The sequence below is a fragment of the Pantherophis guttatus genome, chromosome 2 (assembly GCF_059756535.1).
Source record: "Pantherophis guttatus breed Tessera chromosome 2, ASM5975653v1, whole genome shotgun sequence".
Classification (NCBI taxonomy): domain Eukaryota; kingdom Metazoa; phylum Chordata; class Lepidosauria; order Squamata; family Colubridae; genus Pantherophis; species Pantherophis guttatus.
Genome location: NC_142064.1, coordinates 168,528,326 through 168,546,433, shown reverse-complemented (window position 1 = coordinate 168,546,433; position 18,108 = coordinate 168,528,326). Strand labels below are relative to the sequence as shown.

The following is an 18,108-nucleotide window of genomic DNA, read 5'->3' as shown; positions in this document are numbered from 1 at the left end:
CTACCAGTAAATGTTGCTGAAATATTGTATATGATATACCAAGAACTTTAAAATGTAGGTGCAGGTGAATACCTGCACATATCTTTTTTCTTCTCCCAGCTTCAATATAGAAATGCCACCAATCTATAAGTCCTATTTGTCATTTCCTTCTTTTGAGAGGAAAAGTGCCATCTGACTTAATCTAGTTGGCCGGGTGTGTGTTGTTTGATTGTTTTTGTTGGTTTGGATCAACCATGGTCAACCATGTAAACGAAGAGTAAAACTCCTTGTACACCCTTGCTAGGTTTACTCTTTCCCTGAAAACAGAAAACTGCACATTGTGGCAGACAAATGATTACTGCCAATGTGGACAGTGCCCCACATTTTATTTCCTGTGACCTTTCCATTCTTATGTGAAAGGATGCCACAAATCATCTCAAAGAGGCACCATAATGAACATTTTTAATAAATTCCTAATCAGCTATGAATTCAATGACCAACATCTTGAGATTTTACCTTCCCACCTTTGCCAATTCATTCTTCCTCTTATCCTGTTTACCAAGAGCTGGTGAAAGGAGAGCCTAAGTCAACAAGGGTAGCAACAGAGCAATGTCACATTTGTATAAAAAGAAAACACCCCAAGGATATATTACAGTGGTTTTGATGGGAATGTGATACCAAGTATGTTCACTATTTCTAAGAAGTCATACTATAGCCATAAACAGCAGCATTTTTGGTTGAGAAGAGTAATTCTCTACCAAGGAATTCGGGCCACAACATCATGGTTTATTGCTGTAGATTGAGTTTCAATAAGCTTCAGACAGTGGAGGAAAAAGAAAGAATGGCATTCAGTTGTGAGTCTTCTGACCCACTTGCTTAAAACCAGAGCCTGGTAGCGCAGCAGACTAAAGCACTGTTATTAACATCAGCTGTCTGCAATCACTGCAAGTTCAAATTTCACCAGGCTCAAGGTTGACTCAGCCTTCCATCCTTTCTAAGGTAGGTAAAATGAGGACCCAGATTGTGGGGGCAATAAGCTGACTTGGTATAAAATATACAAAAGTATGAAGGCTATTGCTTAACACATTGTCTAGTATAGTTTATTGAATAGCCCGAAGGCCTTTTCAAACAAAACAGAAAAGAAAAAGGGAAAAAGATAAAACAGTTACAAAAATAGCAATCTAAAAATATATGATAGATGACATTAAAATTTTACAATATCAGATTTCAATAGCTAAGTTGCCAAGACTAGATAACCCAAATAGGATAGCTCCTCTCTAACTGAGCTCATCTTCCTTACAATCAATAAAATGTTTTTTGATATAACTGGCTCGTATTGCCATCATTCTTTTAAGGTATCGAGTGATCACTCTTACCAGGGGAGGTGAGTCAGCCCTCAACAGAAATGCTAATTTTTGGCTTATATTCCAGTGGGGAAATTTATTTATAATTAGGGACAGATATTGTTTTCTTACTTCTTGATAGAGACTACATTCGAATATTATATGCGCCGTGTCCTCCACGACGTTTACCCCACATATGCAGCTTAACACATTGTAAGCCGCCCTGAGTCTTCGGAGAAGGGCGGCATATAAATCAAATTAAAAAAAAAAAACATCAGAAAAAGATCAATCTGTCAAAGAAATGAGCCTATTTTCTCCAAGCATTCCCATCATTTTCAGTAAGAAACTCTGATTCTGTGATTTTCCTATCCTTGCATTACTGAATTGTTTTTTAAATGCCGAAGTTGCTTTTTTTTGCTCCCAATCAAAGCAAACTTACTTGAGATGAAGATTAAAAAAAATGAGAACCACAGTTTGTGTTCTTGGCATAACAGCTACTTTTGGCACCTCCTTGCTGCTTCTTTTTTAGCACTATCACAAGCAGGAATATATGAATGTGATAAAAATAGCAGAAATATATTTTTTGGAGGTAATCCTTGATTTGGAGTTGCTCTCCAGATGTTTGAACTACTGTAGACTTCCCTTAATACGTAGCCACCATAATCAGCAATGGCTGTGAAAGCAGCAATTTGGCATCCTGATAACAACTGGAGGGTACCAAGTAGAGAAGGGGGCTCCAGTGGCTTCCAATTCAAACCAAGAAATGGTCAAGGACTGCCATTCTGTAACAAGAGGTTCTTTTCTTAATCTGCAACAGCAGAGAGAACAAAGGATGCTATTATATCTACAAACTAAAATAAATAGTTTAATAACATACAGTACTTACCTGTCTCCAAGTTGTTTCAGCATTGAATGCTAATGGGATGCCTGTAACGTACCTTTTCCCACTTTTTGTGGGAGAGAGACACCTGGAAAAGATGTCTATCTTTTGCCTAACTATAATCCAGAAAGTTTATTGGGTTGTCAGAATCCAGAGTGAGTAACCTATTTTTGTTTTTCTTAAGGGAGCCTGTGAAGAGAAGTAAAGGCCTCACTTGCCATACACTGCAAATGTAACCAGTGCCATTCCTGATGGCCATGAATCCTCTCCATTTAATGGGACTCTGTTCAAAAGGTTAAATAACTAGCTCATGGATGGCCTCCATCTGCTGCTTAGTTCACTGTCCAAGGCAACCTGCTAGCAACCAGCTGCCCTAATTCATATTAGAAACCTCAGGGCAAAATTATATCCTTGATTATTGTACCAGATGAGTCCTAGCTTGTGATGTCCTTATTTTCTTTCTTTCACTCTCAGTTGAAAACGGAGCAAAATTAATCCAGACGTTCCTTCAGCTGATTCTATCAGTGTTTGTTATCTCTTCCTTTTCACTGGCAATGACTTTGGAAAGTGGGGGGGGGGAGAGAGAGAGGGAGGGAGGGAGGGAGGGAGGGAGGATGCAAGGAGAACTAGTGCCTGATTGTTCTTGGTATAATCACTAGTGCCTGATTATTCTTGATATGTCAAGTTCATCATGAAAGACACCACATTTCCTACCATGCCATTATTTCCTGTTTAAAAGAAGGGTTAGGTTTTGCATCCCCCGTTAACACTCATTTTCATTGAAGCTCATTCTCAAAGAATATGCCTTGAAAATTGCAATATTTGTTGTTGTTTAAGTGGGTGAATTGGGAAGTTATGCCACTTGTGTTGCAATTAATCATTCAGAACCCTTTTCTCCTCCATCCATCCTTGTTTAGATTGACCTTTGCTAGAGATAGACAACTTTGATAGCCAGCAGTGGCACTTAGGATTTTTTGAGACATCAAGAACTTCAGTAGGAAGACCTGTGGCCTATATAGGGTTAGGTTATACATATGACCATTGCAGGGGTGGGTTCTGCTTACCTTTACTCTCGGTTTGCAATGGGATCGTGCGCACACGTGAGCGAAGCAAGGGCGTGCGCCTTGCTTTTGCGCACACACAGATCGCCAATGATGACATCCGGGGCGGTGGGTGGAGCCTCCCACCAGTTTTACTACTGGTTCTTGTGAACCAGTCTGAACCAGGGGCAACCCACCACTGGACCAGGGTAAGATTTTTTTAAAAAACTGCTTTTTTTTAAAGAGTTTTTTTAAAGGGACTTTGGAAGCCTAAAAAGCAGGCATGAAGCTCAGCATTTTAGATTACTCTCTTCACTACCAATGTATGCCTGCATCTTTAATATCCAATTGTGCCTTTCCAAACACTTCTCCTAACTTTCCTTAAAGAGTCAAGAGATGTACTCTTTAAGACTGGAGGTTTATCATGGTTTTAAATCTCTCACTTGTGACACAATAGGCCCTGGGTGTGTCACTTTTAAAGCTTGCTTTGCAAATTCCACTTTAATGGGCTAGCCCTAGCTGTTTATGACCTCTGACACACCATGTCCATGGGAGGTTGGCATGTGACAGGATTACAAGCACTGGACTTGTGGCCATGGAGAGACAAATCACTTACTATGTCCACAGGGACATTTGATTAATCACAGACCTTTTGGTGCACGTGAGCTAGTGCAGTACCTAGCTTGTTTCACTAATGATCACCTCCTAGCATAGAGGGCATGATCAGAGAACCTATGCTTCCTAGGCAGTGTAGCGAGTCTGACACATGGGTGAGAACAATTCCCTTGTTCCCTCTTTACCTCTTTCAAGGAAATTTGTGCCGCTTCAGATATTGTCAAACCCCATTGAACAACCTAATTAATCCAAGCTTTAGATGTCAGGGCAAATGGTTTCCCTCCTCTTGCGCCCCCCCCCACCTTCCCATACTTTCTATCAAGTTGAGAGAAGATGCAAAGGCTTGTCTTTCTGCATTTTGGGCAGGGGTACTTCAGAACAAATGTAGCTTTTATCAAGTATGTAAAAACAGCCAGGTTTCAGTCACTGTTGTCAGTAAATCATCTAATATTCTAAATGTGAGTAGTTCATATATACATCTTCTATGTCATGTTTACCATACCTGAGATCAAATAAAGAGAGAGTTAGGCCAGAAGGTGAATCATATTTGAACAATCAAAATGAATATATGTTTAGTTATAGTCAAATTGTTCTGAAATTATTTATGTGGGAAAGGCAAGAACTGGACAAGGGGACAGGGGTGAAATCCTGCAGATTCTGACAGGTTCTAGAGAACTGGCAGCGGAAATTTTGAATAGTTCGGAGAACCAGCAAATACCACCTCTGGCTGGCCCCAGAGTGGGGTGGGAATGGAGATTTTGCAATATCCTTCCCCCAGGAGTGGGGAGGGAATGGAGATTGTGCAGTATCCTTCCCCTGCCACACCCATCAAGCCACACCCACCAAGCCACACCACGCCCACCAAGCCACGCCCACAGAACCAGTAGTAAAAAAATTGGATTTCACCACTGCAAGGGGATAATATTTTAGAAGGCAAGACAAGAAGCAATGGACAGAAATTGAAAAGGAGAGAAGCAACCTAGAATTAAGGAAAAATTTCCAGACAGTAAGAACAATCAAGCAGTGGGCTTGCCTTCAGAATTTGTGGGTGCTCCAACACTGGAGGCTTTTAAGAAGAGACTGGACAACCATTTGTCTAAAATGGTATAGGGTCTCCTGCTTGAGAAGAGGGTTGGACTAGAAGACCTTCAAGATCCCTTCCAACTCAGTTATTTGGTATTTTCTATGCTTTGCATGTATATACTGTATGGAAAGAAAGTTTTAGCATCAAGTCTGGGCTCCAAAAAGGTATTTTGAGACCTGCAGGTATCTCAAAATACAAGCAAAGTAGTTAAAGGAGAATGTTCTGTAAAGGCACATTCAGGTTCACCAACTAACTGATAAGTGGAAAAGTCAGTTCTATTTAAGATTCAGCAACAAATTAAAATGAAGCTCTAGCTGCATTTTTATTTTAATATAGAGTGTCACCATAGAATATCAGAGGTTTTCATGTACCCTACAAACAAGAATACATGAATAAGAAGAAATAAAGAAACATCCAAGAGGGTGCAACAAGTTGTCTGGATGGAGAATTCCTGACCTGTTGAGATCTCTGCATAAAGGACACAGAGAACGGCCTTGAAAGGCAGGAGGAAGAGCCGTTGCCAAGGCAATGGTTAGATAAGCAGATTTTGAGCCTAGTTAAGTAATAAATTTTGAGAAAGCATTTCAGACCAGTTCCTCCCTAGTTCATGAAGGAAGGGATAAACACATTCAGACTTGCAAGATTTTGTTCCTATAGTTAATTAAAAATAGTCCTAACCTGTATGAGATTGGCTTCTTAGTCTGGCCTGTCTTGTACGGCTGAGATTCTAGAACAGGGAAACACTTTTAAAAAGCAGCGTCCAAGGACTGCAAGGGGAGCAGGGATGCTGAAATGAAGCCAAGGAAGGGCTAGAGAAATGACACTTCAGTCCCTTTAGCATTTGGAAAAAATTGCACAGCTAGAATAACTAGGGTGTGACAGTCCAACTGCAAGTTTAACATACCCGTTTAAACTTCCTATTGATCATAGGAATTTCATAAAACCATGTTGACAAATGCTGGTGGCATGACAAGGGGGGGACGACTTCTAGGGTCATGAAGGACTAGGATAATGGGGTGAAGGTTGATATACTTTATGCCGTTTAAATCTAGGGCTTAATATATAAACAAAGAGCTGTGCAAACAAATAGTGTTAGCATGTGTATGGGAGAGGGCAAGAAAGGGAAGGTGGGGGAGTGAGTTGTTTCCACCAGCATTGACTTGGTGAGTGGCTTTCAAGTTTCAAATACCTATTCCAGAGTTGATTAATTCGAAGATCAATGCAACTGTTGTGCTACTTAAACAAAGCGGGTAGTACAGTAATTGTGGGCTCTGTCTAAACATTGTAAGAGATTTTACTGAATTGCTTTTGTTTGCTAAGACAAGACATGGTATTTGGGGCTTAAAACAGGGGTTGGCACTTTGAGTATAACACATTCCCAGCTGTTGGTGATATACTGTACTGGGATCCATCTCATAAAAAGGAGCTACCTCAAAGCAAACACACTGTCAAGGCAAAAAATGGGAGTGAATGACAGAGCAGAAAACACCCACTTCAATCATTTTTATCTGTTTTCTGCAACATGGCTTCGGATGTTGTGGCTGGTCTCTATAACATAGTGTAAAAAGCACCAAAAAAATGACATTTTGTACTTGGAGCTTGATAATATATGCAGATGTTTAAGGTGCAAGTACAATACCAGAGCTGTTTTCATCTAGAGCAGGGGTATCAAACTCGCGGTGGCACGTTGTCATCACATGATGTATCGCAACTTTCCTCCCCTTTATTAAACTGGGGATGGGCGTGGCCAGCGCATGACACATCCGGATCACTGGCTGCGAGTTTGACACCCCAATCTAGAGCCTCAATTTAGACTTATTGTGAGGTGCTCAGAATCATTACCTTGATTCATTTTGAGGACAGGATTCCAAATTTTAAGTCTGTGTCAAGGATCCAGTCTGCATACTTAACTTGGGAAGAAAGACAAGAGGTATATATTGGTTTGGAATTGAATGTATATTCCCAGAGCAGCCTTTAATTTCTTTCTTCACTTTCCAGTTCTTGTACCTCCAGAAAACATGTTGTTAGAGGAGACATGCAAAAACGATGCCCAGGGCTGCCACTGGCAGGGAGCCATATAATACTCAAGTTGCAAATTTCATTGATCAACACCATGGGAAAACCAATTAGTAATCTGTTAGCAAAATCACAGAGACAAGTTTGGCTTCTCTTTAAAGCATTATTACAACTTTCCACCAACAATTTCAAGGTAATTGAAGAGAATGGAAGATCATGTTTTATCTGATCAAATTTCAAAATTAATTTGTAAAACAACCAAGGAGGGGAGGACATAAGCTGTAGTTTTATAGAATACAGAATAGCAAAGTTGGAAGGGACCTTGGAGATCTTCTACTCCAGCTCCCTGCTCAAGCAGGAGACACCATCCATTCTGGAAAAACAGCTGTCCAATCCCTTCTTAAAAACCTCCAGTGATGGAGCATCCACAATTTCTGGAGGCAAACTAGTGTATAAAAATGTTATTGACCATATCTTTCCCAATTGAGGGAACTACAACCTTTCTTTTTTTTTTTGTCTCTCTGTGTGTATCGGTCTACAGCATATTTTCCCTGCTCAGACCTCCCAAATTACCCTAGCAATGCAAGAGCACGTGGGTTGGAAAACTGACAAAAGAAGGGGGTAGATTAATGGGCTGGCCTTTAACCTTAAAACTATTGAAGCCCACTGGGGAAATGTATTTCTCCATCAGCACAAACCAAAAAACACAGGCAAAAATAATTTGGTACTAAAGACAATTCTGACAGGAAACCTAATTTGTCCCCAGGGGAGAGGGGGGCTCTAAGAGAAGGAACTGGCCAGCTAATGCCCCCTGTCAGGGAACCCCTTAGAAATGGAGGACTAGGTGTTTGTGCAGTAATAGGTCATACCAGAAAAGACCATGCAAATAAGCGAAATAGGATGACAAAAAAATGGCCCAATGAAGAAGAACTTTCTGATCTTTCTGAGTCCTAACACAGAAAAGCCTCAGGATTGCCTGGCTGAGTTAAAAGAATGCTAAGAATTGACCAATCAAAAGCATCTGATGGAGGAGGTGGGATCGTAAGAAATTCACAGTGCTATACTACTCTGAAAGTTGAAGGGTCACCTCAAGGCCCTTTGGGAAATCAAGGTACCAAAAGAGGGGGGAGAAACAGAGATGGCAGTTACTACCTGGTAAAATAGGAGGGGGAGGGAGTTTGGGTTAAGAAAAAAGAGCAAGAGCTGATGCAGGAAGTGGAAAAAAAATGAATCACAGTAATGTTATATTTAGGAGTTTCCTGATCCTACCCCAGTGGTCAGAAGTTAGCATAGATGATGTCTCTTGGTCTTTGCTGTTTGATTCACCTGTTCAGAAATTAAAATAGTTGGCAATGCAGTGTTTTCCTTTCATTACCCATAGCTAATAATAGCTATCTCAGCTGCAGAATCTGCAGTCCCTTGTGGATATCATGGAATAATCACCAGGGGTGTTGGAGAAATGTCAAAGTCCAAAAGAGCAACTGAGCCCAAAAGAATAAACACTAGTTCCAAAGCTGTTCCTAAATGTAGCTACATGCTTAATGGTCTGTTCCCAAGACCAGGATGTAGCCTGATTAATAATGTGGCCTGATTAATTAAGGAAGATAATGCAACATGGTAAGGTCACTGGAAGGAGTAAGCATAGGGATTTTTTTTGAAGCATAGATATATCGTTCTTACATTGCTTATTTCTATAAAAAGGAAGCAAAAGTTGCATACCGTAATTAAATTGTGGGGACATAAAAAGAAGGCTGGTGATTGTACACTTGCCATAAAATGAAGAGACTGTAATTACTCATGGGAAGCCCATTGAGCAATATCTGCTGGGTTTTTTAAAAATAAAAAAAGCTTAACTTGATTGATTGTCAAGAGGTTAAACAAATCTTTGGAAATCGTTTTTAGAATTGTTTCTGGATGCCTACAAAAATGAGGACTATCTTGATTTTCTTACAATTAAGCAAGGGCCCAATCAAGCCCCTGATATATTTAAATAACAATTAAGATCTAGTTTAAGAATAGCAGTTCATAACTGTAATTTGATACAGTTCTCCTGATATTCAGAGGACATGTACTGAAGCTGGGCAGTATCCTGATTGACAGACTTTCTTTAAAATCTACGCTAAAAGTGCATGGACACACATCTCCTGTTCAGTTTGCTCAAAATATTGTTCAATATAAACCCAAAAGTGAGGTTTTAGTTTGAATTGGCAAATGTCCAGTGAGAAAGGAAATACTTTAGCTGTGTACAGGGATGAGCTCAAATGAGCTGAAACTATACACACTATAGTTCTCCTTCTCCAACAATACATATTTGGACAGAGCATTTTCTTTTATGCTCCTCTCTCTGGGTGGAATTTTTATTTTATTTTTTGATTAGGAAAATGTATATGGTCACCCAACTCATTCATGATGGTTCTGGGTGGGTTACAGAAGTGAAACCCAAAATTACAAAGCAAATAAACCCCCACTCATCTGGTGACAACAATCAAATAAACCAGGGGTTGGCAACTGTGGCCCTTTTACAACCTATGGACTTCAACTCCCAGAATTCCTGAGCCAGGTTGTCCAAGGGCCACAGTTGCCCACCCCTGGAATAAACCATTTGATAGGCTCTATCTCACTCTGGGGTGTCCAGGCCTGCTGGCCAAAGGATGTCTACTTTTTAAATAAATATTTATTGAATGCTACCATTGTGTTGTACTAATGCTAGTGAGCTAGAATCATCCCTTCAATTCCTTTGAGGAGAAAGAGCTGGCTTTGGCTTGGTGGCAGGAAAAGGGAAGTACCACGTTTTTAAGGTGGGGGGAAAAACAAGCAAAAAACACAAGGAAAAAGCTTGCCTTCACAAACTCTGACACTAGTAGGAGCAAGGGCAGAGACTGGGTAAGATGGAAAGAACTGTTTACATAATAAATAACTTAGCATGTGTCCCTGGAAGACAAGGAAGAGAACTTTGGGCAGAGACTCTGTGTCCATTTGACTCACTTATCCCATTCCACACTACTTTACAGGGCTGTTTATAATATGGTTGGTGAGATAGTCCCATGTGGGTCAACCTTGAGTTCTCAGAGGGAAAAAAATATGATGTCAATGCCTTAATGTTGAAACCCAAGAACCATCCTCTGATTACATAGGACACTGAAATAAAGTAAGCAGCAACAACCAGAAAGGCTTTCCTGAGGTAAACATGGCCAAACATTAAAGCTATTTCCTCTAAACAGGAGGAGAAGGAGCATCAAGCACCGGAATCACGACATTAATTGCAAATAAATGACGCGCATCTTGAGCATGCCAAACGAGCACCATTCCAAATGTGAAACTGCCTTTTCGCAGGCTGTTTGTTTTGCTTCTGCAGAGCCGGGATGAATAAGCCCTTTATGGCCGTTTCGACCCACCATTCTCCAGATATGTGGAGTGCCAACCCCCCCCTGCTTCTGCTTAGGCTGGAGGACTGGCAATGTTGGGACTTGTGATCCAGCTTTCGAAATGGGCTAAGATGGCCAAGAAGGGAGTGATGTTTTCCTTCTGGGTGAACTAGACCAGGGGTCTCCAACCTTGGCAACTTTAAGACTTGTGGACTTCAACTCCCAGAATTCCTCAGCCAGCAAAGACTTGTGGACTTCAACTTCTTCAGCTTTGCTAGCTGAGGAATTCTGGGAGTTGAAGTCCACAAGTCTTAAAGTTTGCCAAGGTTGGAGATCCTTGAACTAGACCCCTTCCTTCCTAGAAGGGCCGGCTGGATCACCCTATATAGCACAAGCCAGTTTTCTGATGATCTAATTCCGAAATCTTTTTGGGATGGGACAGGAAGATATCAACACATTCTTAGACGTCTTTTTTTAGGCTGCAATGGAACAGCCTAACAGCCCTCGTGATGCGAAGGAAAAAAGCGGAAAGCGCCACGGCTCGCTGAGCCGTCCTGTCCCCTCTGCAAATATTGATGCGCTAAGCTTTCCCACTTAAAAGCCTAATTGGAGCGAAGTGGAGCTCTGTACACTCGAAGGGAGCCTAATGGAGACATTGCAGTGCTATTAGCACAGATGGTTGTCATATGTATGCAAATGAGGAGCAAATTGAATTGGGTGTCCCTTCTCGCCAGCTGTCCTATCAGCGCCGGGCTCCGGCAGCTTCGGAGAGCTTTGAGGCGGGCGCCGCCGCTAATCCTTTCGCGCATACATCATCTTCGCCTTTACCGGGGACAAAGGGAGCGGCGCGGACACTCTGCTACCACCTTCGCTGGGCCGTCGAGACTCAGCTCTGCAGCTAAGGGGCGCGGCTCCAGGAAGGGCAGAAGGCGGGGAGTGCCCGGCCCCTTCTTACCCGTCGGGTAGGAGCTTCGGGCTGCTGGAAGCGTTAAAACGCAAGGACGAGCAACCTTGGAATCGGACGCGCGTCCAGCTAATTGGTGCCACAATGATTCTCTCTCTCTCTCCCTCTCCAACCTTCCCCCTTTCTCTCCATGTCCCTCTCCTCCTCCCCTTCCTCTAACACTCTTGGCAGCAAAATTCCCCTAAGGGGTGCCTTGGGATTTCAGCCTTTTCTATCTCCATTACCATCCCGTTCGAAATTCGGCTGACTTTAATGAGAACATGAGCAACGCCTTCTTGGAAACAAGCTGAGCTAATATATACTCATTACTAAAAATTGGAAGGGAAACAGAGTGCCAGTTTGATAGTGCCTGTCATTTAGCTGCAGGGGACAAACTCAGCAATGTGCAATAGGACAATCTGAAGATGATTTTCAGTGCTACCCTCCAGTCTTTGTGGAGGAAGCATATGAATGGACAAACTGTACCGGGGCCCTTAGATCACACAAGCCTAAATATTTTGTATGCATGTACTGTAGGCCTTTTCAATATTAACTTTTTACAGAAACTAAAGGCAAATGGTGTTTCTCAGGTGGCCTGACTCCGACTGGATGAGTCCGGGGAGGGAGACGGGGGTGAGTCTTGAGAATATTATCTGGGAAGAGTTTGACCCGTGGCTCCCGAGGACATGGACAGGATTCTGGGTAGGCTTAGTGCTGCCACATGTTTATTGGACCCGTGTCCCTCCTGGTTGGTACTGGTGTCCTGGGAGGTTACACGAGGCTGGCTCCAGGGGAGTATAAATGCTTCCTTGAGTGAGGGTGCCTTTCCTGCTGCCTTGAAAGAGGCAGTGGTGAGGCCCCTCCTCAAGAAGCCATCCCTGGATCCGGCTGTGTTAGTAAATTATCGTCCGGTCTCCAACTTTCGTTTTGTGGCGAAGGTTGTCGAGAGTGTGGTGGCACCCCAGTACATGGAGGAAGCTGTCTATCTGGACCCGTACCAGTCGGGCTTCAGGCAGGGGTACAGCACAGAAACGGCATTGATTGCGTTGGTTGATGATCTCTGGAGGGCTAGGGACAGAGGTTGCTCCTCTCCTGGTCCTATTAGATTTCTCAGCAGCTTTTGATACCATCGACCATGGTATCATGCTGCAGCGGTTGAGGGGATTAGGAATTGGAGACACCGTGTTACGGTGGTTCTCCTACCTCTCTGACCGCTCGCAGTTTGTGTTGGCAGGGGGGCAGAGGTCGACCTCGAGGCGCCTCGCTTGGGGGGTGCCGCAGGGATCGGTCCTCTCGCCCCTTCTGTTCAACATTTATGTGAAGCCGCTGGGTGAGATCATCCGTGGTTTTGGGCTGAGAGTCCACCAGTACGCTCATGACACCCAACTGTACATCTCCACCCCAAACCACCCCAATGATGCCCTTGATGTGATGTCCCGCTGCCTGGAGGCCGTGCGGGTCTGGATGGGGAGAAATAGGCTTCGACTCAACCCTTCCAAGACTGAGTGGCTGTGGCTTCTGGCATCCCGGTATAGTCAGCTGGTGCCATCGCTGACTATTGGGGGTGAATCTCTGCCCCCCACAGAGAGGGCTCGCAATCTGGGCGTCCTCCTGGACTCACGGCTGTCTTTAGAAGAGCACATGGCGGCCGTAGCCAGGGGGGCTTTTTATCAGATTTGCCTGATCTGCCAATTGTGTCCCTTTCTGGACCAGGATGCCTTGCGCACAGTCACTCATGCCCTCGTCACCTCCCGTCTGGACTATTGTAATGCTCTCTACATGGGGCTCCCCTTGAAGAGCACTCAGAGGCTCCAACTGGTCCAGAATGTGGCCACGTGGGTGGTTATGGGTGCACCTCGTTACGCCCATGTAACACCTCCTGCGCGAGCTGCACTGGCTCCCAGTGGTCTTCCAAGTGCAATTCAAGGTGTTGGTTACCACCTTTAAAGCGCTCCATGGCATAGGACCAGGATATCTACGGGACCGCCTTCTGCCACCAACAGCCTCCCACCGACCAGTTCGCTCCCACAGAGAGGGACTCCTCAGGGTGCCGTCGGCCAAGTTATCCAACTGGTGACATCCAGGAGGAGAGCCTTCTCTGTCAGACCCCCTGCCCTTTGGAATGAATTGCCCCCGGATATTCGTAACATCTCTGATCTCCGGGTCTTTCACTGTGCCCTCGAGACTCTACTGTTCCGACAGGTGGGGTTGTCTAATTGATTTTAAATTGGGTTTTAACTTTGGGTTTTAAAATTCGGCCATAACTATTTAATGATTTTAATTAATTTTAAGTATGATATTGTATATTTATGTTTTAAATTTGGCTGTACACCGCCCTGAGTCCTTCGGGAGGAGGGCGGTATATAAATAAAATTATTATTATTATTATTATTATTATTATTATTATTATTATTATTATTATTATTATTATTATTATTATTATTATTATTATTATTATTATTATTATCTGTAATGTGCATTTTAAACATGGAAGCCCTGAAGAACATATGTGCATGAACATTTCACATAAGACTGCATAAGTACTATAAAATATAAGAGTAAAATTGGTATGCCACATGATGATTGTTACGTTTTCTTCTAGTGATACATTTTCCCAACTGTATTTTAAGAATGAATGCCATTTGTTGGCTTTTTAAGAAGTGCTGTGAATATTCATCTTCATAAACTTACATTTTATTTGGATTATTGCCATGCATTCTGGATGAATCTACTTTTAAAAACTGCTGCTCATTCAGACAAAGATAGCATGTTGTCGGGTGTTTACTTTTTTGATCACATCACTACAACCATGCCAGGTTTTGCATTGTGTTTCTGTGTGCAATTCAGACTATTGGCTAAGTTTCTAAAGGCCATAATAATCAATGGAAGCTTTAGGAATCCCCACTACACATGTACCTTCTGCTTTTTGCTTTGATGGAAAAGCCATCATTATGTTCCCACTACTGTATGTTGGAATTTCACCGGATGAGGAGGAAAAAAGAGCTTTTCTTGTGGCTCTTTTGGTAGGATGGATTCCCCACTTGTGCAGTTTTCTGTATTGTGAAAATGTATTCAGGCAAAGGTTTTTTGAGAGGGCAGATAAATATATTTTTATCAAATAATAGGGTTTACCACTTGCACTTACTTACGTGCTAATGCAGGGGTGTTAAACTCAATTTCATTGAGGGCCACATCAGGGTTGAGTTTGACCTCGGTGGGCTGGGGTGGGATGGCCAGGGTGATCATGGTCAGCTCAATGTCACTCATGTTGGGGGCACCTGTGGTGGCCCAAGCACTCTGTCAGCAAAAACAGGCTCCCAAGCTCAATTTTTGCTAGCTGAGGCACTGCGGGCTGGTCTTTTGCTGTTTCCAGGGTGGCCCCATGGGTCAGATCTAAGTACCCCGTGGGCCAGATCCGGGCCCTGGGCTTTGAGTTTGACACCCCTGTACTTATGCATAAATTGCATCATATTTGTATTTTACTTTTGTTGGATAACAAACATAGAAGCAGGGGTGAAATGCCACCGGTTCGCGGACCGGTAGTGATAAAAACTACCGGTTCAAGTGAACCGGTAGTAAAAAAAAGCTACCAGTTCAGCTGAACCAGCAGTTTAAAAAGCTACCAGTTCGGGCAAATCGTTAGTTAAAAAATGCTACCGGTTCCTCTTAACCGGTATTTCCAATGATCAGCCGTGCAGCGTGGTTTAGCTTTGCTAGAAAGCAGGAAAGCCTGCTTTCTAGCAAAGCTAAATCGCATGCCACAGCTTATCCCCCCCCTTGCTGTTCTACTTACCTTCCCAAGCCTTCTTATGGCACATACTGCACATGCGTGTGTGCAGAGCACATGCCAAAAGGAGGCTTGGGAAGGTAAGTAGAACAGCTGGCCGGGGGGGGGGGATCAGCAGAAAATCCTGCTTTCTAGCCAGTGGTGGGTTTCAAAATTTTTTACTACCGGTTCTGTCGGTGTGGCTAGTTGGGCGTGGCAGGGGAAGGATACTGAAAAATATCCATTCCCACCCCACTCCAGGGGAAGGATACTGTAAAATCTCCATTCCCTCCCTAATCCAGGGGAAGGTTACTGCAAAATCCCCACTTCCTCCTGATCAGCTTGGCAGAGAATAGATAGGGGCTGGGCCAGTCAGACTTTTTACTACCGGTTCTCCGAACTACTCAAAATTTCCGCTACCGCTTTTCCAGAACTGGTCAGAATCTGCTGAAACCCACCTCTGTTTCTAGCAAAGCTAAATTGTGCACTACAGCTGATCCCCCCCTCGCTTCTACTTATCTTCCCAGGCCTCGTTTTGGCCCATACTGTGCATGCACATACACAGAAAGTGCTTTTGGTGCGCACTCCGCATGTGCACGTAGCACATGTTTGGCACACAGCACGTATGTGCGGCCAGTGAACCAGGAGCAAACCGGTTTGGATTTCACCACTGCATAGAAGTCATACTGAGCCATGCATATAGGAATGTATATCCCTATTTATGAACCCAGCTGTAATGGTTGAAACCATGGCTTATGGATTAGCATTCAATATTAGACTCTAGAAAACCCGGGCTAATTCAAAAGCAAATTAAAGCTGGATTTAGTGAGTTGTTGGATGGTGGATTACATAAACATTGAAGGGTTTTATGGGAAATTACATTACTTGGAAGAAAGCAGTGAAAATCCATTTTTGTACTGTGAGAAGAAGGATATTTGGATGTCTCTATGTAATTGCTTGAATCACTTGAAGGACACTTTACCTTTTTAAGAGATTCATCTGTGAATGAGCAAGTTTCTCTTTCAGCTCCCATTATAGCTACATTGCTTTCGGCAAGGCGTTTTTACCCTTTTATGGTTAGTAATACCTGCCTTCTTTACAGGGTTGTTATAAAGTTCACTAATATAAGTAATATATCGCTGTGCGATTTCACATATTTTAAACTGCGCACTGAAATATAGGTAGCTTTTTCACTATGTTATGACATTTCAAGAATGTTAGAATGCAAACGTTCTCGATGATTTCCTTACGGTCTTTGGGGTCACCTAAAAGTGAACAAGAAACCAGGATGTAAATATTACCACAAACCTCTCACATCCTGGACATAAAAACTGTTTCAACTTCTCTCCTCAGGACATTGCTACGGGGCATTGTATACCAAAACAACTAGACACAAAACAGCTTTTTCTCTCTCCTGCCATCTTTCTGCTGAACATCTAATTCCCACAATACTGTCTTATGTCTAAGGATATTTACCCATGCAGTAGGAATGTATTACTATTATCCTTCTCATCTTTTCTACTATCTTCTCCTATTAGTATCTTGTATTACTCTGTTGTTTGTATGTACACTGAGGGTTTATGCACTGGAGACCAATTCCTTGTGTGTCCAATCACACTTGGCCAATAAAGAATATTCTAATTCTACTAGGTGCTTTTCTAGGCTTATATTATATAGAATGGCAAAACTGATCAAACCTTATTTTCTCATTTTTCTTAATAGCAATAGTAGTATAACAATGACAGCTGGAGATTGTCTCTCAGTCCTTTTCCCAGGACAGCTCATTATAAAGAAACAAATGTGTTCCCCTTGTTAAAACCATGAGTTTGGATGGGCCAGAATGCAACCTCCAGTTCTGAGGTCTCCTTATCCCCATACTGTTCTTCAGATTAACATGTCCCTGTGCACTGCTTGGATTTGAATTCTGGACCCAGTTGAAAAAAGGGGATGTTTTGATTGGTTTTCTGTTCAGAATACCAGCTTGGGGATTGTGGCTACAAAGTTGGAGCAGGTATACCCCTTGTCCTGCCAGATTGCTCTTCTCTTTATGCATCTGCTACAGTTCATATTTCAGGTCAGGAAATTTGACAAAGAGAGACTCTAACTAAGGCTCTTTGTTAAGCAAATAAACCTTCGGCAAGGCAAATTGAAAACCACAAACTGTCAGCATGTGGTTGAGGCTGAAGACAGGACAGCCCCATTTGAAGAAATAATATACAATGAATAAATGCCGACATGTTGCAATTACCCTTACTGAGATTATAAACACAGAGGATTTAGGAATTTATCATTCACCCTAACTGAACCTTCTCCTCCCAAACATAACAGAGCCTGGGAATGCAAGACACACACATATCCAACCATTTTTCTATTTTCTGGTGAGAGGCTGTTGAATGAACTCAAGATTTTCCACTGAAAATGTTAAAACTGCTTTGTGGTAATCCGCATAAAAGTCCTACTAAACTCATTGAAACACATTAAAGTAAAATGACTAAAATGCACCCTGGACTGAACATCATAATATGAAGAGAGTGAGTTTCCACATGACAGTGGAATGCATTTATTTCAGGATCAGCACGGTTATCTTTAAGCCAGTTGCTTGAATTTGGCCTACTCACTTCTAGACTTCTGCCCAGAAAACCACATGGGGGTGTCCAGTTAACAGAAGGCAAGCTTGATTTGCTGAGGTGTTTTTTGCATTGCTTGCATGTTTCTGTGTTTACCAGTGAAACAGCACTTGAAGTTCATCCTATACATGCTCACTTCTGAACAGGCTTTACTCTAGAGTAGGCATGCCTAGAATTACATTTGTAAGTATCTTGAGGGTAAAAATGCTAGTTTTCTCCCTCTAAGATTGAAAATAGGGCTGAGGCTTCCGAAGAAAACTGATTTCCTCCTTTTTCTTAACTACCTATTCTTATCCTCATCTGGGTTGTTGTTGTTGTTGTTGTTTTGAGTCTGAAAATATTAACCTTAAGAGAGCCACTTGGTATGTTTGTTTGGATGGCAGGTTAGGGATAAGGGTAATGGATTTTCAGGGAGCCCATTCTTTTCTCATTATCCAAATCTAAGAAATT

The 18,108-nt window shown here is 42.5% G+C and overlaps 1 long non-coding RNA gene across 1 annotated transcript in view; it reads left to right on the top strand.

Moving 5' to 3' along the window:
* Window positions 1-11,139: 11,139 nt before the first annotated feature.
* LOC117660607 (uncharacterized) overlaps window positions 11,140-18,108 on the top strand; it is a 48,503-nt gene continuing 41,534 nt past the window's right edge. The window contains exon 1 of the long non-coding RNA XR_004589732.3: window positions 11,140-11,284. This is a non-coding gene — a long non-coding RNA (uncharacterized LOC117660607). The remainder of the gene's footprint in view (window positions 11,285-18,108) is intronic.